Here is a 25252-nt window from a genome sequence, read left to right on the forward strand (position 1 = left end):
AATACATCTACATACTATGACTAATCTCTCAAAAATAATTCTTTATGGATTTCAGACAACTTACAAAAAGGATTCATAATTTCCCCTACAGAACACAGATTACATTTCACATGCCCCAATAGATGACACAAGATCCTTGACATGTGCAAACCATTTTTCTCCAGTTTCTTCTTCCATTTCCACCTTAAAGGTATCCTCCAGTTAAACTTGCTCATTGTTTCCTGGCCTTGTCATGTTCATCACTACCTAGTAGGTTGACTAGCTATCCTACATTGCCCACGATTGAGGAGTTTTGGGAACACAGAATGTTCAGCTCTAAAACTGAGAATGTTCCAAGCAAACAGGGATGAAGTGGTCATTCTGCTACCTTGACACCTTCCTCTTCCCCTTGGCTGCCAGGTTCCCTGTTCTCTTCTTTACTTGCCAAAGTCCCCTGTTTTTTATGACACCCAACAAAATTTCCACATCCTTGGCAAAGCCCTAGCAGTCTCTGGCACACCCTGTGATGTCTGCTGTAGCAATTCCTGTTTATTATTTTATCAAATATTATCCTGTTTTTTCTTTTTTTCCTGCATTTTTAAGGAATTTTTATTTAAATTAAATTTAATTAACATATACTGTATTATTAGTTTCAGAGGTAGAATCCAGTGATTCATCAGCTGCATATAACATCCAGTGCTCATTCCATCACGTGCCCTCCTTAATACCCATCAGCCAGTTACCCCCTCCCCCCACCACTTCCCCTCCAGCAACCCTGTTTGTTTCCTAGAGTTAAGAGTCTCTTATGATTTGCCCCCTCTCTGTTTTTTTTTTTTTTTTTTTAAAGATTTTATTTATTTATTTGACAGAGAGAGACACAGCGAGAGAGGGAACACAGGCAGGGGGAGGGGGAGAGGGAGAAGCAGGCTTCCTGCAGAGCAGGGAGCCTGATGTGGGACTCGATCCCGGGACTCCAGGATCATGACCTGAGCCGAAGGCAGTCGCTTAACCGACTGAGCCACCCAGGCGCCCCCCCTCTCTGTTTTTGTCTTATTTTATCTTTCCTTCCCTTTCCTGATGTTCATCTGTTTTGTTTCTTAAATTCCACATGAGTGAAATCATATGGTATTTATCTTTCTCTGACTGACTTATCTCGCTTAGCATAATAATACCCTCTAGTTCCATCCATGTCATTGCAAATGGCAAGATTTAATTCTTTTTGATGGCTGAGTAATATTCCATTGTGTATATATACCACATCTTCTTTATCCATTCATCTGTTGATGGACATCTGGGCTCTTCCCATAGTTTGGCTATTGCAGACATTGCTGCTATAAACATTGGGGTGCACGTGCCCCTTCAAATCACTATGTTTGTATCCTTTGGATAAATACCTAACTGTGTCTGCTTCATTTATATAAATATATTGTCTCTCCAATGGAATTTATCTCTAGAAGGCAGGAACTATACTTCATCTTTTTATATGTCTAACCATCTAGCACAGTGCTTGAAATGTAGTTAATATTCAGTAATTGTTTATTATTGTGGATGGATCTGTTCTGTCTTTGGGAAGCCGACTATCTTAAATGGATACATAATCATCTGGTAGGCTGCTTAGGGAAAGGGTGAGGTAGGATTTAAAAACCTAGGATACATGATTTTGGAAGATCCAAAACAAAAGATTATTTTGATTTAAAAAAACAGAAAAAGTACAGATTTGGATTGAGTCATCTCTTCGTAAAGATACCTCACGTTCCTTCTTTCGTTCCATGCTGAATATTATGAGTCCACGAAATGTCCCTATGGATAAAGTTTAAATTGGCATCTACATGGCCAAAATACGTGGTAAAGAGGGAAAAATCTAATGAAACATCTTGATGACTCATAATACACCATGTTCTAAGATTTGGCAGCATCTTAATGACCAACTGAAGTTTTCACTTTTCATCTAGCTATTTTGGTGCTGTGTAGACACAGGCCAAGAACAGGAACAGTAGGAAAATTGCCACAGTAATGCTGAATTTTACTGGCTTAGCAGTGAGGGGAAATTCACATATTGCTTGCCAGAAAAATAACTGGCTTTAGTTGGTGCTATTAGTCTCACGCTTTTTAGGAGCACTTAATTTAAAACAAAATTGTGGGCTTAACTCCTACCCTAATGTTTTGAGACTGCTGTAATAAGCAAATGTTCAAAGTGTTCTTTATCCAACCAAGTGGCTGAGTTTCTTGTTCAAGCTCCATCTATAACAAAAAGATTTTCATTTGGTGAGTGGTGATCCCTGATTTAGCACAAGCAAACACATCAAGATGCATTCAGGCTTAAAGCACAGAAATCTCTGAGCGTTAAGGTTTAACTTGACAAAACAATCACTATGGAAAAACAACTTACAAATCACACTAACCACCTAAATAGAAGCTTGGTTTCCTAACTGGCTTGTAATGGAAGCCCTGAAACAATATGAGGGATTGTTAATAGAGGTTTAGAGTTACTATCTTATGTCCGTACCTTAAACATTAACTCTGGCCCGTTGCTATGAAGCATGTAGCACATCAACATTTGAAGGATATTGGGATCAACCCCTTCCACGCTCAGAGTGTCTTAAAGACAACATTGTATTTCAGTAAGCATAAACCTTTGACTCTTCAGTAATGATGTTTTAGCTTTAATCTACGTTTCAACTCCATCAGAGACATGGTTTACTTGGATAAGAGTATATTAGGAGAACATGGAAGGGAAAATGCTTCCTAAAAGGACTGAAATACTACTTGCAAGTATTTTTTCTGTAAACTGTACCATGATTTCCTTCCTCCATGTGACACTTGATCTTTTCACAGGAGTGATAGTTGATCATGTATGATATTCCTACCTCGACTGTTGTTTAATTGTCCTATTAACGCAGCACTCTTAATACTCAAAAGCCATACTCATGGTGCATTCATTTATGATACCTGGTGCCTGCTGAGATACCATGTACCCTCCTCATCACGGGGCTGATGATAAAGGAAATTAACACCCATAAAATAGTACTCACTACCCTTTATTGAAGGCCTATTGTTTTCTAGACAATCTGTTGCACACTCTGAAATATTATTTCTAACCCTTATGAAAATCTTATAATGTAGGTATTATTTTAACCATTTCACAAATGAGGAAAGTGAATTTTTGCATATCACTTAACCCTGCTGACCCCAAACCAATGTTAGTGGTAGACAGAGCAACACTTCACTGCCATCTAAGCCCTCATTCTTTCCATTGTGTGCACGGAAACTGTGCAAAGAAGGTAGATAATGTCTGCCCTTAGGACAAGATCCTGTCCTCCATGATATTATGTTGAGGCAAGTCAACGTGTTGCCCATCTTCTTCTTTTTTATTGTGATAAGAGCCTTTAACATAAGACCTACCTCTTTAATACATTTTTAAGTGTACAAAATAATAGCGCTAAGTACAGGCACAATGTTGCACATGAGATTTCTAGAATTAATTCATCTCATATAACTGGAATTTTATATCCTTTGAACAGCAACTCCCCATTTTTCACTCCCTCCAGCCCCTGGCAACCCCCATTCTATTTGCGGCTTCTATGGAATTTGCTACTTTAGAGATCTCATATAAGTAGAATCATACAGTGTTTGTCTGTGACTGGCTAGTTTCACTTCATATAATGTCCTCTAGGTTCATCTTGACAAGAACAGAGATGCCCAACCCTATCGAGACCATCATTCGGCAGAACATACTAATTGAACAATCCTTTTAAATACACTCTGTGTCAAGGAGACAGAGGCAAAGCCAAACCAAGAGATGAATTTTCTGATGAATCTTGTCAACCTAGGGAACTAAGTTGGAATAAAGGGCTCATCTGGGGCCTTTTATGGTGTTAGTCTACTTTTGTGAAGCCTGTGGCTCTTGTTTTATCATATACTGTAATTTGGTTTTTAAAAAATGCATAGTCGAGGTTTATATAATTGAATGAGAGCTATTGACTGAAATGATTGGAATGTCTCAGTGGCCATTAGTAAAATCTTACTGATTTCCATTTCCCGCTCTCCAGATAGACAGTGTGCAATTATAGGATGGGAATGAGTCAGCTCTCTTTTCTGACTGTACTGTCTCTTCCTTTTTTACAAGGTCAGCCTAATAAATAACATTCCTAGAAATGAAACAAAGTTGCATGGAATTAATGATGGTGATAAATGTGTTTCTGACAGCTACTGTATCACTTATACCAAAAATAATTTGAGAAACAAGAGAGGTATCATATTTTTTCCAAGTCAGAAGAACAAACAAGGAAACAAAGCTATTGCTTCCCTAGAGAATAGAAAACTAGTATCAGTATCTAAAGACATTCTTTTCTCTGAATTACAGGTTTGGGAGAATCTCTCTCTCTCTTAATGAACAATTTCTACCTTCTGTTTTGGTGAGGCAGTAAAGAAATATTTGGTACATATTTAACATAACACTTCTAATACCACTGATGATGGTTGTTCAAAAACGTGAGATTGAAAACCACCTTAAGTGGCAAGGTAGTTAATCATAGATCTCTATCTACTCGGTCTGGTTCATTTTCTAGCTCCACTAATTATAAACCATGTGAATGACTTTGGGTAAGATTTTTCACCTTTTTTGCATTCCTTTTTTTTTTTTCCCCATCTGTAAAATGGTGACAACAGTAACTACTTCATTGGGTTCTTACAAAGATTAAGTGAGCTCTCATACATAAAGTACTTAGAACTGGCACATCGTAATGACTTAGTAAGGTTATGATGCGAAGGACCTGAATACACTTAGTAATGTGTAAATTATTCATTTCAAAAGGAAAAGTATCAATGGAGAATATTTAATATTATATTTGCTTTTTTAAAACTTTAGTTCTGAACCCATGGGGTAAATAAACTTTAAGTCACGAAAGGGAGCAATGGAAAAAAGGGGGAGGGTTGAGGAGGCGGGAACTTGAGTAGCTTAGAGAAGTACATGCTATAACAAATATCCTGAAGTAGGAACAGTGTCTGTGACAAAGAGCATCCTTTGCTTTTTTATTGAATTAAAGCCTGTTGCATTCAGCCAATCCAAGCTACACCACACCAGACCTCTGCTTTCTGATGTTCCATCTCTGCTTTAAAAAAAAAAAAAAAAATCAGCTGCAAAATATATAGACAATTTACAAGTCTCAAAGATCGTATTTGTCCTGGGGTCTCCCAGCCTAGATAATCCTAATGGAGGACCCCATTGGTGGAACATCATTAATCAGGCAGCCATGGCCAAGGAGGTGGGTGGCTGCTGATAGTTTTGGCCCATTGGAAATGGCTTTGGATGACTGCCAGGTTGTGTGTAAAATTTTGAAATGTTTGAAACAATACAGTCTTTACAATGTTATAAAATACTAGGGTGGTTAGAGTGGGCTGCAGCCTGGCTCATGGCCAATAAAACCTCAGAATTCCAGTCAGCTGTAACCTGCAGTTTAATGTTGTCTGAGGTGTTCAAGGTCATCTCTCCCCAATGTCCTGAAGGTCAACCCAGTCTTTATAAAGCTTGCCTCATTGAGCTACTGCTCCCCAATCACCCCAGTTCAAAAATATTTTAGTCCATTTGCTTCCCCTGCACACTCCCATCCCCTGCAACACAAAAATCACTTTTGAGAGTGAACCTTAGAAGTCTTACTTAGGAAAACTTTTGAAAAAAGTGAACTTGCTTTTTGTTTGTCCCCATTTAAATAGAAGATGCTCACTGCTGACATGTCAATAAACTTGAAAAATACAAAGAGAAAGTGCCACTAATTCCATCACTCTTAGGCAACCAGATAAATTAACGGAATATTGCTTTGTCGTCCTGCTTTCAGCGTGCATTTTATATTATCTATGATCATATTGTACATATACATTTGGCCCTGGAACAACACAGATTTGAACGGTGTGGGTCTACTTATATGTGAATTTTTTAAAATAAATATATGTGTAGTGCTGTAAATGTATTCTCTTCTTTATTTTTTAATAATATTTGTTTCTCTAGCTTACTTTATTATAAGACATATATAATACATATAACATACAAAATATGTGTTGACTATTTATGTTATTGGGAAGGCTTCCTTCCAGTCAACAGTAGGCTATTGGTTGTTAAGTTTGGGAGGAGTCAAAACTTCTACATGGATTTTCAACTGTGTGGGCAGTTGGCATCCTTAACTCCTGTGTTGTTCAAGGGTCAAATGTAATTTATAATTATCTTCTCCCAAACTTTATATCAAGATTCTATTTTATTAAGCACAATAATAATGGCAGAATAATATGTTATTTTGTACTTAACTATTCTCGTATTATTGAGTGCTTATCATGCTTTTTCTCTCCAAGACGGTTAAATAGTGTTACTGTTTACATAGAGTTTTTCTGTATTTAGTATTATTTCCTTAGGATAAGTTCCCAGAAGTGAAACTAAAGGGTCAAGGGAGATGGATACTTTTAGAGTCTTGGCAAATGTTGCAAAATGGCTTTCCAAACATTGTTTTCCTCAAATGACAGCCCGTCAGTAAAGTGTGAGAGGGTATCATTTCATTCCCTCATTATCAGCAATATGTAATAGCAAGTATTCTTCTAAAGAACACAAATATGCTAATATTAAAAATGAAAAATTGTCCTGTTCCAAAAATGTATGTATTGGTAGAGCTAGGTAAGTGCTCAGTGTTGTTACACAGAAAGAACCACAGAGCTACTTTATGGGTGATGGGTTTTCAGTATATTCTCCAAGCAAATGATTCTTCTAAGCAAAAGGGAATTTAATTCCGGGGCGTCACCACAGTAAATAAAACACTGAACACAGAGAACATAAGATACAATGCTCCAGATAGAGAAATAAAGACCTACAACGTTATGCAGAGGTACCCTACGTAATGTGTCAAGCAACTAGCCTGGGAAACTGTTGATAAATGCAGAGTATTTTAAAGGAAAATTTGAGAAAGTGTAAAAGCAACAAATTAAGAACATTTTACAATTTTAACAGAGGCCTTCAGTCAAGGAGAGGATATTCCAGTAGTAAGAGTAAAGGAGAAGAGAAGGGTAGGACATGAGAAAAAGCAACACAGAAGAAAAATCCAGAGCTGAACCAGAAGAGAGACATTTATTCACTCTCCTAGGCATTTTAAATAGCATGGTTAGCTTCATAGAGAGAACCGATATGACATCTACTGATATGAGAAATAACTGTATAGTTAAACTTACAGAGTTGCCATTCCAGAATGTTCTTTTGTCACATCCCCAGTTAATAAATCCCTGTAAAGTACCTTTATCCACCTGGGTTGGTGGGAATGCACCTTATTATCACAGTGTAGATTTTGCTACTCACACAAAAAAGTAAAACTGATAAACACCTCCTAAGAAATGTTGACACATTTTTGTCTAGATGTCCTACAAATTATGTTTACTTCCCTGGCCATGGTATTCCATGTTTGCCATTATTAGAGACTCTAGCTCTAAGAGGGAATTTCTTATGCTTATTCTTACTCCTCCTTTTCTTCTGAAGGGCATACATTCTTTTGTAAGAACATACCATAATAAGTTCTGAGACAAAGTGCTTTTAAGAAATATTCATGGGATGTCCATGTATTTTAATGTTTGTATTGTATTTAATCCATGTTCTTCGAATCTAAGGGTCTTCTCTGATTACGCCCAGTTTTACCTTTCTTCATCATCTAGGCTCTGGGTGACATGTTTTTGTTTCCTTTTGTTCTCTCTCAGGTTCCCATGATGCTCCCATCATCTGTGAGTTTTTCTGTCTCTTATTGATAAAAATCAAGTACAACAGCTCCTACCCACGATTCCTCCATTTTAAGCAAAATATAATCTACAAGGCAAATCAAGACTATATCAGATGTTCTGGTTTCAGCAAAACTAGACATTTTCCAGATGTTGGGCACTTGAAATCTTCCATCTGTAACATAGTGTGTCTTGATTTCAGTTCTGACGTCTGTTCCTTAGCTAAGTACTTAACCTCTCTGTGCCTCAGCCAGCTCATCTCTAAAACAGAGATAAAAATCATACTTGCCCCTACAGTGTTGGAGAGAATTAAATGAATGAATAGGTGGAATGTTCAGAGCGACGCTTACACAGAGGAGCATGCATGCAATGTGAGGTAATTACATCCATTGTTACGAATGACCTCCCCGCTTACCCTCTCATGTTGATCGTGGTGCTCTTTCTTTGTTTTACACCTCCTTCAAATGTTCTCTATTGTGCAAGCACCCTCACCCTATGCATTTCCAATAAGCTTTGCACATCTTCTTACCCAGCGATGTTTCCCCTTTCTTCTCCAGTGGATTGTTTCAACTTGGACTATGTATACCATTCTATTCTAAACATAAATCCCAACCCGCTGGGTCTCCTGACATCTGCGAGGCTATATATAATTTCATAAGCTAAAATATCAAGTTTATTTTATTACCTAAATGCACCTATATAAATAACAGAAAGCCAGTGTAAAATTGGTAGCTAATAAAAATCAATACTTAATTCATTAAGTATTCCTTATTGGGTCTTCAACTTCTTGTTCTAGGTGAGCTTAAAATTATATTCTCAAGTGCTCTTATGTCGCTAACACAATCCTAGGTGGTATCAGCTCGTGCAAATGACTGTTTCCACATCTTGTGACTTATTTATCAGTATCCATCTATATTACAGATTTTCTATATTATTGCTGAAAGGAATAAACATGCTTCCTTTCATTCAAACTCATTACTAGTCCAACATTTTAATGACTCTGTCCGTATTTTAAATCTCTTTTAAAAAAAAATTCTACCATAATTAAGCAAAACAGTAGATTGATGACTGACTGCAAAGTAGCTCTGTCAAAAATAAATAGAGCTTTGAACTCAGTAAGCTTTGCTTTTTCCAAACTTCGCTGTGTACATAAACACACGCCATGTCCCGTGTCCGCTCCACACTTCACACACATAAAATTACTCCCAATTAAGTGCTTCTCTATTTGCCTCTTTTTTTCTCATCAAAATCATCCCCAGAGCTTAACCATCTCCACTCACTGTGTTGTCTAAAATCTTCTGTGCCGCCGAGCCTGTAGTCTTGAAGATTTTACGTTTACAGCAGACTGACTCAGTAAGTACACTTTGGAAACTCTGGTGAACAGCTCAGCCCAAGGCTGGTCTTGATGCCTGGCCAACGGGCTCAAACAACAGACATAAAAGCTAAATCTGTACTTCCATTCAGTTAGGAGGTTGCCAAGTTAGTTTTCCTGATACTGTACCTACAGTATATTCATCTCCCAATGTCTCAGACTCACTTCATTAACTTTGTGACATCAGGCTCTGATGTTATGAACTCAATTTTGCTAATATAAATGATACAGTACTATACAGAAATTTAAGAGGTTGTAACATTAGAAGTCTCTTCAAGATTCCCATAACAGTTAAAGAACAAGGAACCAAAATTCCCAGAACCAATCCTTGCTGGGAAATAATTCCTTATATATAATCCTAAAGCTATTCTCCCTCCGCACAGCCCTCTGCTTCTGATTCCCATTTATGTTGCGAATAGCTTTTAATGATAGAACAGGGAAATATATTGTGGTTTCACACTTTCAGGGATTTTTATGGTCACTTATTCCTAACTAGGAGATAGAGACGCAGAGCAGAAAGATTTCTTTTGTTTTGTCTTTAAACATAAACCAGTTTAGTGCATTGTGCCCTTTGTCAGAAGGATATATGTAAGAAATACCACTATTCAAAGATCAACTAGTGGAAGAATGTCTTCTTAATGGTAAGCCTTTATGTCGGCAATGCTTACCTCTGGACGGATTTATAAGCCTAGTCATTAAACTGGTTTGACTGACTAATTTGGAAACTCCAATATGCCGCCACGAATCCACATCACGTACCATGAAGAATATGGAAAATGGATGCGCTACTGTTCGCACAGAAGTAATGAAAATTTGTCCAATGCAATTATGCCTCATAAAATGCAGCCCATCTCAAAACGCCGACTATAAGGAGATTTTCTTATATGATTCAAATACCTCATTTCTCTGTCTTCACATCCCCTCCATCTGGGTTTAGCAGCTGTCAGTAACAGTGCTACGTGTTAGTTCACGTACGCATAAGGAAAACAGCAGAGGCGGTGCAATGAAGCTAAGAAGTCCATCTGCCTGGTTGCAACTCCTGGCTTTCCTATAACTTAATACACAACTATGAACAAGTTATTTAACAGCACAAGGTCTTAAATGCCTCTCAGTAAAATAGGAAAAGAACCAGCACAGAGCCATGGTGAATATTCAATGGTATGCTGCATGTGAAGCCATTAAAACAAGTCCTGCTTAGTAAATGTAGACAGATGATTGATTGATTGATAGATAAGTAAATAGATATAAAAGTGTCATTAAGATATCCTCACAGTTGAATATATACAGAATCAAAGCGATGAAGAAATTATTAACGTAGACCTCTCTAATGTTAATACTGATCCTAACTTAAATTGATTTCTCCCATACCCCATCTTCAAAATCCAAAGCCTCTCTCCATCCTTTGGAATGTAGGTGGGATGCAGCCTTTGTTATCACCCTGAGCATCAGTATGTGGATAAAGTAGAGAAGTACATGGTAGTAATTATTACTGATCTTGACCTGGGTCTTCACAAACCCTGTATTCTTAGAAAAGTCACAAACCCTTCATTTGTAATATGTTTTCTTTTAAATCTGCCTTTAGTATCTCACCAGATCGTTTACAATGTAGTCCCAGCTCAAACGGCCCCTCTTCCATGAAGGCAAAGTGTTTTAGGTTTTCCATCATGCTTGTAATTGAAGTGCTTAAGGGAATCCTTCCAACATGATTCATTGCTTTTGTATGTACACCATTTGCAGCCTGTAGACAGTAAGCCACCAAAGAGTAGGGTCCGTCTGTGTCCCCCACTGGAGCTGATCACAGAGACCGTGGGGAAAAGGTTCTGTAGATACTCCATGTATTGAGTTAAACAACAAACGGGAAAGTAATATCCTGTAACTATATATAAGGATGGCTGAGATCGAAACCTAGATGCTTGGTTGGTATTTCAGTGGAGAAGTGTTTCTCTGTCACTAAGGATGCCAGATTCCTCCATTTGGATACACACATCTGGCCATCATTATTGATTCCTTCCCCAGGTATTTCCTATGCTATTTTTATTTATTGTTTATTTTATGCTAAGATTCAAACAGCATCAAATGAGTACAAAAAGGCTTAACCAACAGATAATTAAAATTTTAATTCTTAAAACTACGACAGGGAAAAAAGATGCAAAGTATCTTAGAAATACATTTGTGCATCTCGTTATCACTATTACAGGATCTCTTTTTCTACTATTCCAAGTTTCAAGGAAAAAAAATGTAATAACCATCAAGGTTGGGCTTACCAGAGCTCAGGCTTGAATGACACAGGCAAGGTTTACTCAGAACGGATGTGGCACATCCCAGAATGAACAAAGCATAATCTTTTCTCAGACAGGTCTCATTTTGCTCCCCAAGATCCATGAGCAGTAACTTATTCCTAATGCAGCTAAATGGGGAGAATTAAAAGTGGGGGGAAAATATCAGTGGCAGGTATTCTGCTCTTGGCAGGCGTCTATTTCTATTTCCTGTTGGAGATATAATTTTATTTCCATTTTCCCTAAATGTAATCTGGGAACTTTCCATAATAAACAGTTCTTTAATTTGCCACTTCTTTGATTGGCATTTTTAATTTTTTTTTTCAAGGAGGCTATCGGCCATTCCTTCACAAAGTTGCAAAAATAAACGAAAACACTGAACTGCATGCCATTGTTGGGCAGAATTTTCTGAATTTGTCTTGAAGCCAAGAGAATTTATTTGACTGTCTGGGGAGCATTGAGGCAGGTCTCTTATTCTCAAAGAGATACCAAAGTTGCTTGAACAAATGGTTCGTGTTAGCTGGAGAAAGACACTGAATCTAAACCATGTGCCTCTGGCCCTTGTGGTTCCAAGTTGAACCACAAGCAGCGAGAAGAGCTGTCGGTCTCAGGGCTTGATTTCAGCCATGCTCATGGGGAAGAGAAAACTGTCAGTGCCACCATGCTGTTGTCTTAATACGGAGACCTGGGAGCTCCTTCGGCACAGGCGAGTCAGTGGTGGCGCGAAGAATAAGAGAGGGGGTCCAGGAGAACAGCCAGTGGGACATAATGACAATGCACGGCTTTTCCCCATGGGCATCCGTACACAGTAAAGGCAGCAAACTGGTGGCTTTCTGAGGAGCAGAAACAACTCAGGGTGGTAAAGGGACATAAAAACCTGGCATCTCCTTACAGCTATCATAAAGCTGAAGAAAAACGTCCTAGAAGAATTAGTTTAGAGACCCAAGACGGTTAAAGTTACTAGACCAGAAAAACAAGAAAGACAGATTTCTAAGTGGTACCATTTATCAACCTCCAGAAGCATTGCGGGGATGGTCTGAAGGAATATTGATGCTATTTCACAGCACAAAGGGGAGAGAATCATTTAGCCACAGAGAAGTGGGGCTTCCTCAGGGAACACAGGCACGCCTTAACCGAGCCATTTAGGATTAGGAGTTGAGACTCTGAAAAAAGGAGTAAGGTTTGGTTTTAAGTCATCTAGCAACTAGAAAGGATAGTAAAGATGTTTTCTGCCTCTTTTTCCTTGCCTTCTGTGAAAGGGATTCTTTACCTCACAGAGACTTATTTTAAGCTGCAAGCATGTCCATCAGTTTGGGGAAAGGAACAAAGAGCAACAACAACAAAAATTTATGTAAACTTTTATCACAATGCTAAATTTTCAAGTAGTCTGTTAGCATCAGTAGGAATGGTTTTAGTCTCAAATGAAAAGTGCTAAATTCATTCCTGCAGTATACAGGGAATTAAAATCAAATACAGCTAGAAAGTAGACTAGGGGAATTAGGTTTAAAAAATGTAGGGCGCCTGGGTGGCTCCATCGGTTAAGCGTCTGCCTTCGGCTCAGGTCATGATCCCAGGGTCCTGGGATCGAGCCCTGCGTTGGGCTCCCTGCTCAGCGGGGAGTCTGCTTTTCCTTCTGCCCATCCCCTTGCTCATGCTCTCTATCTCTCAAATAAATAGATAAAATCTTTAAAAATATATAAATATAGCTAAAGAGGAAAATGGACATGTGTGTATCTCATATACACACGTATATATATATCACATATTCATATATATCGTGCCTACATATATACACACACCAGATGCAAGTTAATACAAGGTACACTTCACACCCAGAATCAAGCAACTTTGGGGGAACTTCGATGTTTTATAGAACAGAAGGGATAAATTGAAATGACTTGTAAACATTTAACTCAAGTTTTCTTCTAAGAAATTCCTTAGCCTGAGGTAAAGCAGATCCCACTCGACCTTAACAGAAGTACCTGTGAGGTGTGCAAGAGTCGCCTTTTACCTCTGTCTTCTGTTTTCCCAAGAGATGAGCTCACTGAAAAAACAGACCATCCCGTCAAGAGTGCTGGGAAAAAATCCTCTAAGGTGAAAAATAGGAACGCAATCTAGTTTTGAAGTTCTTTTTACAGTTTTGAGTAATGGTTCTCAAATTTGTTTGCAAATACAATCAATAGAAATCTAAAAAAATGTTTTAATACCTGGACCCCAACACAGACAAAATTAAAATCCTGGATGGGGCCCAGTATCAGTATAGATAATTTCTAGGTGAAAAAAATTCCTAAAATCACTGCACTGAGTTATGTTGTTAATCTGAATAGAACTATTATATCAGACTCTACATAACTTTACGATTTGCGGGTAAACTTTGACTTCTTACAAACAATTGGACTGTGATGTCATATGTGTGCTCGGATTAATAAAAATAACCTACACAGGTAGATTGCCTTTCATTTTGTGCACTATAAGAATTAGAACGACTCCTGGTAGTTTTAATTAGCTGATGAGCAGACTCAGGTGAGTCATCATTCCCAAATACATTCCAAAGCACAAATTAGTTCAAATAAAACAAACTAAAACAATACATATACAAGGCTCCTGCAGTGGCAATTACAATAATCCATCTAGACCCATAAACGTAAAACTAAATTTGAGCCCACATGTCAGTCAGTATTTATTAACTACCTACTATGTGTCAAGCACATGTGGAATTTGTCAGTCTCTATCGTAATGCTATAGAATGCTCTTGGAATTGCTAACTCATTCCAAGATCTATGTTGACTACAAGGTCTGATCACATTCAAATTCCGCAAATATCAACATTACAGTGCCAAGCACTGTCTAAGGCAAAACATCCTCAAACACCATCATACATTATTCCTTTTTAATTAACCAAAGCACAGACATCCAGTCGAGCTGCAATAAAATTCTGAATGTGTCAGTTTTGTTCATGATCACTTTAAAATGAAGGTTGCTATTGTACTATTTAATTTTCTTAAATGCTCTGGCACACTGCCTCTCTATTTTAACAATTCTGAGTTATCACTGAGTATGTATTGGGTTTGGGCTTATCCTCCATTCGTCTCCCCAATCCTGAAGAAATGATCATTAAATCAAATGCACATCTTAAAATGGAAGGTTGTTTTGAGCACAGCGATGCAGGCATTTGGCTATGGAGTTCAATACCCTTATGCATGTATCATCCATATAAAGGAGGAAAAGGGGAAAGGAAGTGGAAAGAACAGCAGTTTTATAGTTCTGCTGACAGACAGCCCAAGGATCACTGCAAAATATCACAGCCCATATTATCACTTTCCAGCAGATGGCATCTCACACTTTTAAGTTAATCATTATAAGGAGCCTATAGGAAAGACGTGTCCCCTGTCTATATAACACATGGAACTCAAAACTCTACTTGGGTTTCATGAGAGTGAATTTGCCAGCACAATCGCCTAGAACGGGAACTTTCTACAACCGGCCCCAGCATGTGGTCACTAGGATTGCCCACAAGCATTTGGTATTTTCGGCAGGACCAAAGCACGGTGCACATTTTAATGACAGCACTGCCTGTTTTAGAACAGTCTGCACTACATAATTGTAGAGTAAGGTGGGAATTATGAGTCTTCAACAAGTAGTGTAGGTGGGGATAACATGTGTATTAAAATAACCAAAACCATGAGCTCCATTTTTTCTGTAGATAAGCCTCACACGGCTATGATTCACAGCACTGTAAAACTTTCTTTCTGGAGAAAATCTTGCAGTACTTAACCATGCCTTCTGCTGGGGTATTCGATTTTTCTACTTTTGTGAAAGATATTATTACAACAATATTTGCATCTAGGACTTTAATGAATAAATAAGAGACGTGCTGGCCTATGATCTTTAGATACCAGGTGTCTCCTTGTTTCTCATCTCATGAAGAAGACACATTCATGTGGCAATAGCTAAGCCTATCTTCTCCCCACCCTACCCCCCTCCATATTTTATTAGACTTTGTGGAATCTCCTCTCCCTCTTTCTTAGTCAGATTGCCCAACATGGCTTTTTCTCAGCAGTCCATTTGTGCTTAAATTTCATCTGAAGATGTCTATGAGCATGAGGATCAACACGGAAAAAGAAGACCTCATTCCGTTCAATCATCAACACTGAAAATCAGCAACGGAGATCAACATGGAAGGATGCAATTTGAGCTATGTTGGGGCTACAGCTCGATGGGATTTCTTGAAACCTCTTAAAATTAAATTGAAGAAATAAAATCATGCTTTAAGATAGCACAATTCTATCTTTTTAAGTTTAGATGACTTTATAAAAGGTGGTACATGACAAATTGCTAGCCAAGCAGCCCAAAGGATAGAAACAAAAGTAGTTAGCATGGGAAATCATTCAAGGCAAAAACTAATAAAAAGTAAACATCGGTTCAATGCTATACTTGAGAGAAAAATTCAAGTACAGTACTTATTTGGAAGGAGGTAATAACAGACGCTTTCAACTGAATAAATGTGATGATTGAATCAAAAATGATAGATGGGTCCGTGTTGGCAGAATGCTGCCAGCAAAAATCTGCAGTGGGGTACCCATTTTAGAGAACGGATTAACAACAGTATTCGGCGGTTAGCTTGAACTGAAAGAAGGACATTACAATAGGAATGTCTGGAGACCAGTGGCAAATGTGGATCTGCAATTCAAGAGAAGTCAGAGTGAGAGTTTGTAACTCAGGAGCCTTCCATGCAGTGATGGTAGATGATACTAGATGAAAACTCTGGGCTGGGTAAAATCTCTGATATAGAGAGAAATGGAGAGTCATGGGAACCACAGAAGTAAATGAAATTTGGGATAGACTGTTCTCCTATAATGTATATGGCTTAAACTTCTGTAGAGTAACGCCAACTCTACCATAATCGCCTTCAATAATGAGTTAATAGGAAATTTTTCCAGCACTGTATTCACGTTACAGTGAATCCCACTTATTTCCCTAGTACTCCTTAAAAACTAAAGGAGAAACTAATTATAATGTTATTTATTTGGATCAACTATTAAACATTTTTCCCAAATGCATAATTTCTCCTCTCCCTTCTCAATCAATGGCCAAATCCTTTTTAAGAGAAAATAAAGATTATTTTATTTTTTCCCTTAGAGAATGACTTGTGTAATTCTGCCTAATTCAATGGCCATTACCTAATCATTCCTAGACAGTTGTAGCAAAAACAAAGGTTTAGAATATTGAACAGATGCAATGTCTTCATATACAGCATTATCCTCATTCGGTTATCAGCCAGTGAAAATGTGCAACATGGATAACTTAAAGGGATCATATCATATCATATCAAAAAAACCTATCTTTTGAAGCAATCATTTTTAGGTTCATTTGGGGACATACATAGGAAGTGATCATCAATCAGAAAGAAAAACTTCAACCTTTTTCTTAATTCCCAGACAGAACCCAAAATGACCACATAAGCAAAAGCAGAACGTGTCTCTGTTTTCTCAGATTCCCTCATTCCATCCTGCCCTTTCTTCCCCTTGACTCCACAGCCTCAAAAACCTGCTCCTGAGTCTGAAATTCACACCACAGAACAAATAGAACAAATTTGTATGTAGTTTCCTTTGGTGAGCAGAGGCCGTGGAGAGAAGCAGAGTTGAATTTTGTCTTGGATGAAGTCAAACTAAAAAGACTGAACCTTGTAAGAAGTTAGTGGGGCAATTTCCAGCAACTGCCCACGTTAGGAAGGTTTGAGGCAGGGGTCAGCTGCAGGGAAACTTTAGAGTTTCATGGATTTACACTGGGTGTAAGGTGGGAATGGTCATTGTTGTGGTAGAGAGTAAGGAAAGGAGAAAACTGGGGATTTCAAAACTGTAATTTTGCAAACAATTTTGGGAAGAGTACATCATTCACAGAAGTTGAAGTGATAGGTTGGCATTTCTTCCCTGGCTTATTTTATAATCCACCCAGATCAGATTTTTTAAAAATGGCTGTCACACACCAGTCACATTTTGAAATGTTTACCCTTGTAAAGATTCTGATGCTGCCCTTAATTTACATTTATGAGTATGCTATAATAATTTATGTAAAATCGACAAAAGCTAAGATGGTTTTTCAGAAATCTATTGGAAACCATGAACAGCATAAACTCCCAACACGCCAGAGCTGTAGAAGGGCTAATTCTATGACCTTACTGCTGCTAATACTCTGTATCTACTCTATTTGGACAAACCTACAGGAGGAAATCTCCTTTATTTTTCCACAGAAGAAATTAAACACTAGTGCATTAATATGGTACATACAGGAGTTCAATGCCTGCACTGTGGTTCCACCACATATTAATGGGTGATTCCATTCTCTGAGCAAAGGAGACTGCAGACAGAGATTTCTTCCTCTATGGTCAAACATCCCCTACCTGAGGCACCAGGATCTTGTTCAGCACTCGAGTCCAGAAACAGCAAATTCAATCTAGCTGTGGCAGGCCGAGGGCGAATTGGAATGCCAACTCCAGACCGGGATTCCAAACCACGAGCCTCTGGAAATAAAGCGTGGACTTGGAGAAATGACAGTAACCTCAAGCCAAGAAATCTCACCCAGTTTTTTAAAAAGCTTCAGTGCACAGTGAATATAGATAACCATTAACATGACTCCTCTTTTCGTTTAAAACATATCAAACTAAGAGTTGTATATAGAGTTCCATGATAAAGAAAATGACATGCTCTTCTCCCGATCCTCAGTCTTTGAGCTATTTTGCTTGCCAGTTACATAGCAAAATGTAGCAGCAGCGTTTTGAGGTCTGGTGTGCTAAGACAGCACTGTCTCCTTTGCCTACTTGCCTACTTTCCCTTGTTTCATGCAGTAGCTATAGCTACATAGGAAAGATAAAATGGCTATTAGAGGTACATCTATAAATATCTATATGTCAATCCATCCATCCATCCATCCATCCATCCATCCATCCATCCATCCATCCATCTCTTCCGATCATCACTAAGCCATTATCTTGACTTCAGAAATCCCAAAGTATGGGATGCCTGGGTGGATCAGTCAGTTAAGCATCTGCCTTCAGCTCAGGTCATGATCCCGGGGTCCTGGGATCGAGTTCCACATTGGACTCCCAGCTCAGCGGGGAGTCTGCTTCTCCCTCTGCCTGCCGTTCCCCCTGCTTGTGCTCTCTCTCTCTCTCTGACAAATAAATAAAATCTAAAAGCAAAACAAAAACAAACAAAAAACAAAAAAACACCCTAGCAATCCCCAAGTATCAGAGACAGGTACAGCCAGAAGGTAAACTACACCTCAGCCTGACAACCTGGATTCCATTCCTCATTTTCTCACATCTCTCCAGTCCTGTCTTAGGCAAGCCACCCCGGTCTGTCTGTTTATTCATGATGAATATATATATAGCGCAGAAATTCACGAAGATAATATAATACAATGAAGTCCACTGATGTCTTAAAAAACAATTTTTTGGAAACATATCAAAACATAAAATTCTAACCTGTCTAATGCAATGTTTATTTTGTCCAAAAATAAAAAAAGATTTCAGTCACATTAGTCATGAAAATGGTTTGTCTATTTGTGTAGATGCCATGTAAGTAGATTCTGGTTTTGGGTTTTAATAGACATAGGTTGAAATTCCTACATTGCTGAGATGAGAACTTCATTTAAGTCAGGAGGAGAGCATTTGAATGATGATGGTAGGATATTGATGGTAAAGATGATGATGTCTATTTGTTGAGTGTTCAGTCTGTGTCAAGAACCATGCTGAGCTTTACAATATATTTAGTTAATTGAACATTCTGAAAGTTGATCTTATATAATTTTTTTCTTCCTTCAATTAACTGCCAACACGCAGCTTCTGAAGCCAATAATGGATACCATATCAACTCATCATCTTTTTCCTCTCACACTTTAATGACTGATTTATTTTTATTCAATTGGTGGACACAAGTTACAACCAGTGGCAACGCTAATTAATTTGCAGAATCACCAGACCAATGCAAGAACTAAAAAAACTTAAAATAGCAAATATTTCACACTTAACAAGCCAGATACAGAATTACCCTCTCATGTCTTCATTAGCTACTGTATGGAAACTTGCCAGACAGGGATAAGCTTCATAATCTTTTATTTTGGCATTTAATATTCTTGACTCCTTGTTTAAGGGAGTAATATTGCCTGAAGTTAAAAGACAGACTATACCATCATTGACTAAAATCTAGCTTAATCTTGCAGAGTTGTTGCTATCTTCTCAATTCATGATTATTGTCTATTCCCATTCCATTCAAATTCTTTATTAGAAGACTACTTTTATCGAGTCCTTAATTTATGCTTGATACTGTGCTAAGTTATCTTCATATATGTTATCTCTTTGGGCCTCACGGAATCCCTACAGGTATTAATATCATCCTCTCCAGTTGACAGATGGCAAAAAGGAAGATTTAGTCACTCAGGAGGATACACGCAGCAAACAAAGGGGCTGGGCTGGGAACTCCAGCCATGTTTGTGTTCCTGGCTTTAGTCTGGATCTGAAGCTCTACTTTTCTTAGCTACTCAAAGCATATTTCTGTGCATATATTAGATCAGTGTGTCTGAGACTGATATTTCTCTCTCCTTAATCTTAAGAGCTAGTAGCTCTAAGTACAATAAGGGAGAGACATTGCATGACACACCCAAGGGTCATGTGTGCTTTGTGTTTCCACCATAGTGGTAAATGGCATCAACACATTTCTGTCCTTCCCATTTCCATCAAAGAATCACCAGTGGATGGGAAGGTAGGTAGCTTTAGGTTGCCCTAGACCTGCCGTCCTTGCTTCACCTCGGGGGATTCTATTTTTGTCTGTTTTATATATTACAAGTCCAAATAAGATATCATTTGGTGGGGGGAGGGGAGAATGTTTCTTTTATTCGTAAGAAAGAAAAAGTTCACCTACCATGGTAGAGAATTTAAATGACTAACCTTTCTTGGACGTCCTAGCAAAGTTATTACAAAGTGCAGCATGCTCTGTAAATGCCATGTTGCTCTCTTTAGTGTTAATTAAGCACACATGCTTGGCATACAGGAAGGAGATTTCATATCCTTGAATCAATGTAATTAAATTCTTAAGTCTTAAATGGAAGACATTGCTTTTGAACTACTCTTTTCCAGGTTTACGATGAAACATCAACGAATTCTGAAATTGCACGTACTACATATTTAAATTCTTTTTTTAATTTAAATTCAATTAGCCAACTACATATTTAAATTCTGAAACCTGTCTGACAACTTGCTGTATTTTGTATACAGTGGTGATGCTCTGCACTCATCATCAGGCTATGTAATTGGAATTACTTTTTTTTTTTAAAGATTTTATTTATTTATTTGAGAGAGAGGCACAGCGAGAAAGGGAACACAAGCAGGGGGAGTGGGAGAGGGAGAAGCAGGCTCCCCGCCGAGCCAGGAGCCCGATGCGGGGCTCGATCCTAGGACCCTGAGATCATGACCTGAGCCGAAGGCAGACGCTTAATGACTGAGCCACCCAGGCACCCTGAATTACTTTTTTTTGTTTTGTTTTGCATAGTAGGGAATGGCTGGTAGCATTTAGCTAAACTTTCTTACTCACTACTTGTGATTAATAACAGGTATTAGCAATATGGGCTTTCAGGGTAATGTTCATTTACTGTGACAGTGGAATCGATTAAATTTAACTCCGTCAGGGGAAGGATGACCCAAGGACTTGCTTCCATTAGTGTATTGGCTCAACTGCCTAAGCTAACTGGACACCTGTGTATTAGTATCTCATCGCTCTTGCTTTTTCTGGTTTGAACTTTTTAACAAGTCATCAATTCACTCTTTTTATAACTGTCACATGCATTAAAGATGGGACATTCAATTACATTATGTATCTAGGTTCTAAAACATAGAGCAGTTTTGCTAAGGGAGGAGTGCTGATCAAGCATCTAAAGCAGAACAACATTCTTTCAACCACTATATTAATAGAAAACAACAAGAAATATTTATGGAGCACCTATGAGAAATACCCAAGACAGGAACTCTTACTTATAACTTTTTTTTTCCCCTCCTTCTATGGAACTGTGAAGCAGAAAAGCAGAGATTTGCTACAGTCAATTCTTTATGATGCTGGTCACTTACAATGGTGGCATGGCCCTCAAAATGGGAAAGTGCCAAAAAAGGTAGATGGTTTCCCTGATGAACACAAAAAAACATGTGTATTTCCACAGCTGAATGAATTCCCACTCATATTTCCTATGAAAAAGACAATCCCAATGAAACAGAGTGAGTACCTCATCCACTGAACCCACTCACGGCGTGTCTACGTGGATAAAATTAAGTCACTATTGTTAGTGGACATTGGTCAGACGGGAAAGGGAGAAGGGAAGTAAATGAAATTGGAGATTAGGAAGTAACAAAAGAAGAGAAATGAAAACCAGGCTTCTGTAACTTTTGATCATTCTTAAACACAGCAGGATCCACAATTATAAAGGGAAGCAAATCTTGTGGAAATGTGAGGGTGACACGTCTGTACTCACACTGAGTAATTTCCCGTGGAACAAAAAAAAACCTGAAGGTTTATTTTACTATGAAATAATGTACTCCACTTGGCTGACTTGCCAGCAAAGCAATAGAAAAACCATAGAAATCGTGTTTGCTCTGGGAATAAGATATTGGGTAAGTTTTCTAAGCAGAAAAGGGGATCTGGGTCTAGTGCCCCTTCAGACACCATATTCCAGTGGCATAAGGCAGTTTCATCTAGCGAGCTCAGAGCCAACTGTTACTTCTCCCTCAAAGCCCTCAAACAGCATGTTGAGGTCCACATGAAGACATCAAACATGTTTGTGGACAGAGTTCGCTTTATGAATAGCAGTGGGAGAGAGATATCAATTCTGCATGGTGTGATTTTAAGGGCCCAGAAAGGAAGACACCCTACACACACACACACACACACACACACACACACACACACACACACACCTTCAGTGGATTTTCTCTAAGCCACGCTCTTTCAGAGTCTGAATTTCCATCCATTGATGGCTTGTTGCCTTAAGAGAAATCCTTTGTTTTCTCCAGAAGTCTCGACATAAAATAGATATGCCTAGAAAGGAAACACAGTGACGAGGCCTATATTTCAATCAGTTGACAAGATTGACTTCTAACATGAAATCTGGCTGCAGATGGCCCTGTGAAAAGGTGATCCAAAAAAAGTTTTGCCAAGAAGGAGAGGGCCTGGATGTCCAAACTAGAAGCCGGAGGTTATGCGCAGAGAAGTCTGGAAGGGGATCGGCATCATCAGTTGCTGTAAAAGTGAGCAGATAGAAGAAGTCACCTTCTAACTGGTCTCTATGACTCAAAGCACTGCCCTCTGACTTCCTCCTCTGACACCTCGTGGCCTCAGCACTCGTGTTTCAAGAACATTGTTGGTACGACTTCTTCCACTGGCAGTTATCACAGACTTGCTATAGAAGTGCCATTTTCTGCTCCATCCTCTCCCAGCTCTATTTCCAGTCCAGAACGCAGGGCAACAGGCCGGAAATACTGGGCATTGGGAAAATGTTTGGAATTCTCTTCAGGCCATAAACAATGGGAAAACTTTTCATGCTCTAGGAAAAGAGGAAACGACTGCAAGGAAAGCGTGTTGGAACAGTCTCAAAGATGAGACTCACAGTTTGGAAAAGGGGACTGGGCACTGTTTGCACATGAACCAGACACCTACGCTGCTCATTGTTTCTGAAGCCTAGGTCCTCAGTCTGTACAGGGCCTGCAGTTGAGGAATACCAGGTCCAAGACTGGGATTGTGCACAGTCCATCATTACTCCTGAACACACGCTTGTTTATAGCTACCTCCCCCGCTTTGAGGCTTCCTGAACTATTCTCTCTAGAACCTAGAGATCAGGGCAATGAGGAACCATTCTCTCCCTGTCCTAGGAATAAGACATAGAAAGATATGGTCAGTGTGAAAAGAAGAAATAAAGGCTTATTAATAAAAACAAAGGCACTTAGTCATGAAGTTTGGCTGATCATCCTATTGGCATTGTTATTTGGCTACATGGAATTGAGGATAAACACTCTGCACTGTTTTCTTGGTGATGAGGAGGGATTTTCTATGAAGCATCCACATTTTGATCACAAAGGGAACTGAGGAAAAGTGTTGTTCTATTCAGGTCTACGGTCTGGGACTAGAAATAGAAGGAAACTGTAAACACAAAGCTAAAGATACCGTTCAGGGGTCAAGCCAGTGACCTTGGCCTCATTAGCACCGTACTCTAACCAACTGAGTTGACTGGCTTCCTGCAAAGAAATAGGAAATTAAATTCATGGGTGCATTCCTTTCTGCAGCATTAATAAAAGTCTGTGTTAGTTGGAATTGGAGAGATTCAGCACTGCTGCGACCAACTGCGTGACACTGGGCATATGCCCCAACATCTCTGGCTTTGCTTCAATATCAGTAACGCACTGATATTATTTATTAGCTTCTGCCAGGATGTAGGGAGGCAGAGAAGAAAGGAGTCTGGAGAAAAAAAAAAAAAAAAGAAAAAAAGGAGACTCTAAAACATATGACTTAACTCCTTAGAAGAAAATATTATGTAATTCCATTACTCTCACCATTATTTTAACTGATATCACCTGTGATTCACCCACTTGGTAGACTTTCTGAAATCTTTCTGCAAAACTGAAAATATTCCCAAATTCCTGAAACTCACTAGGAATGAAAACAAATTAGTGAGCAAATTTCCTACTTTAAAATACTGAAGGCAAAATTGCATAAAAGGATGGTTTGAGTTTGTTTTCTTCTTCAGTTGTGTTGCAAATAGTTCCCCCAATGAAACCTTGGAATTTCCTCCAGTCTGTTCTCCATTACCTCTGTGGGAAAATTGTGAAAAATCAATCTGTTTTCTGCATAACCATATTACATCCCATTATTTGAGGAATGTCAAATGCAAACCCCAACGACCAACAATATCAATCTTTTCCTTCTCGTTTCCAAGTTTAATTTCAGCAGTAGTTATGAAAAAGAAAGTGCATGCAGAACATCATTATACCCCAGGTGATTTCAGATTTTAATAAGAATTTATATAAAACAGGAGGACGTTTTCCCTTTATAGTTAATTATATCCTTGACCTTAGGAGTCATGTGAGCTCCCTATGACCATAACATGTGCTAGAAGTCAATCAGGAATAGAGGCTGTGGCAAGCAGAACCCAGTGCCTTCCCTCTAATTGATAATACAAACTTAGATAAGTTTGATAAATGGAGGTTGGAATTTCTGGAAGGAAAAAAAAGAAAAAGATTCCAGAGAATGCGATGTCCTGTTTTGGCAACATTTGGTGTGATCTCATAAAATAGTTAGGGCTTAGGAATCAATCATGCCTTATCTTTCAATCTCTCTTCATCCTTAACATCATATACATACCAAATATGTATATGTGTGTGCATATATTTATTGTATCATGTACGTATATCATATATGATATATATATATTTCACCCTTGGGCAAAACAAGAATCAAGAATCAAGATTTCTTATGAATTTAAACAGAAATGCTTAAATACTTTCTAATATAGTCCTACCAGCCCAGAACCTGACTTCTATTTTAAAGAGCCCTTTATTGCAACTATGGAGTTTTTTTCTGATTAAGTCTTTTTCTTCCTTCCTTCCTTCCTTCCTTCCTTTCTTTCTTCTTCCTTCCTTCCTTCCTTCCTTCCTTCCTTCCTTCCTTCCTTCCTTCCTTCCTTCCTTCCTTCCTTTCTTTCTTTCTTTCTTTCTTTCTTTCTTTCTTTCTTTCTTTCTCTTTCCTTCCTCCCTCCCTTCTTCTTTCTTTCAATAACCTTTCAAGAACAATCTCATCTGCTACTGCTTTATATTACTGTTGATCCAATATCTTTCATTTACACATATTCTAGT

Source organism: Mirounga angustirostris, unplaced genomic scaffold, assembly GCF_029215605.1.
Source record: "Mirounga angustirostris isolate CCGP_5_RB_7025 unplaced genomic scaffold, mMirAng1.0.hap1 SCAF_17, whole genome shotgun sequence".
Lineage (NCBI taxonomy): Eukaryota > Metazoa > Chordata > Mammalia > Carnivora > Phocidae > Mirounga > Mirounga angustirostris.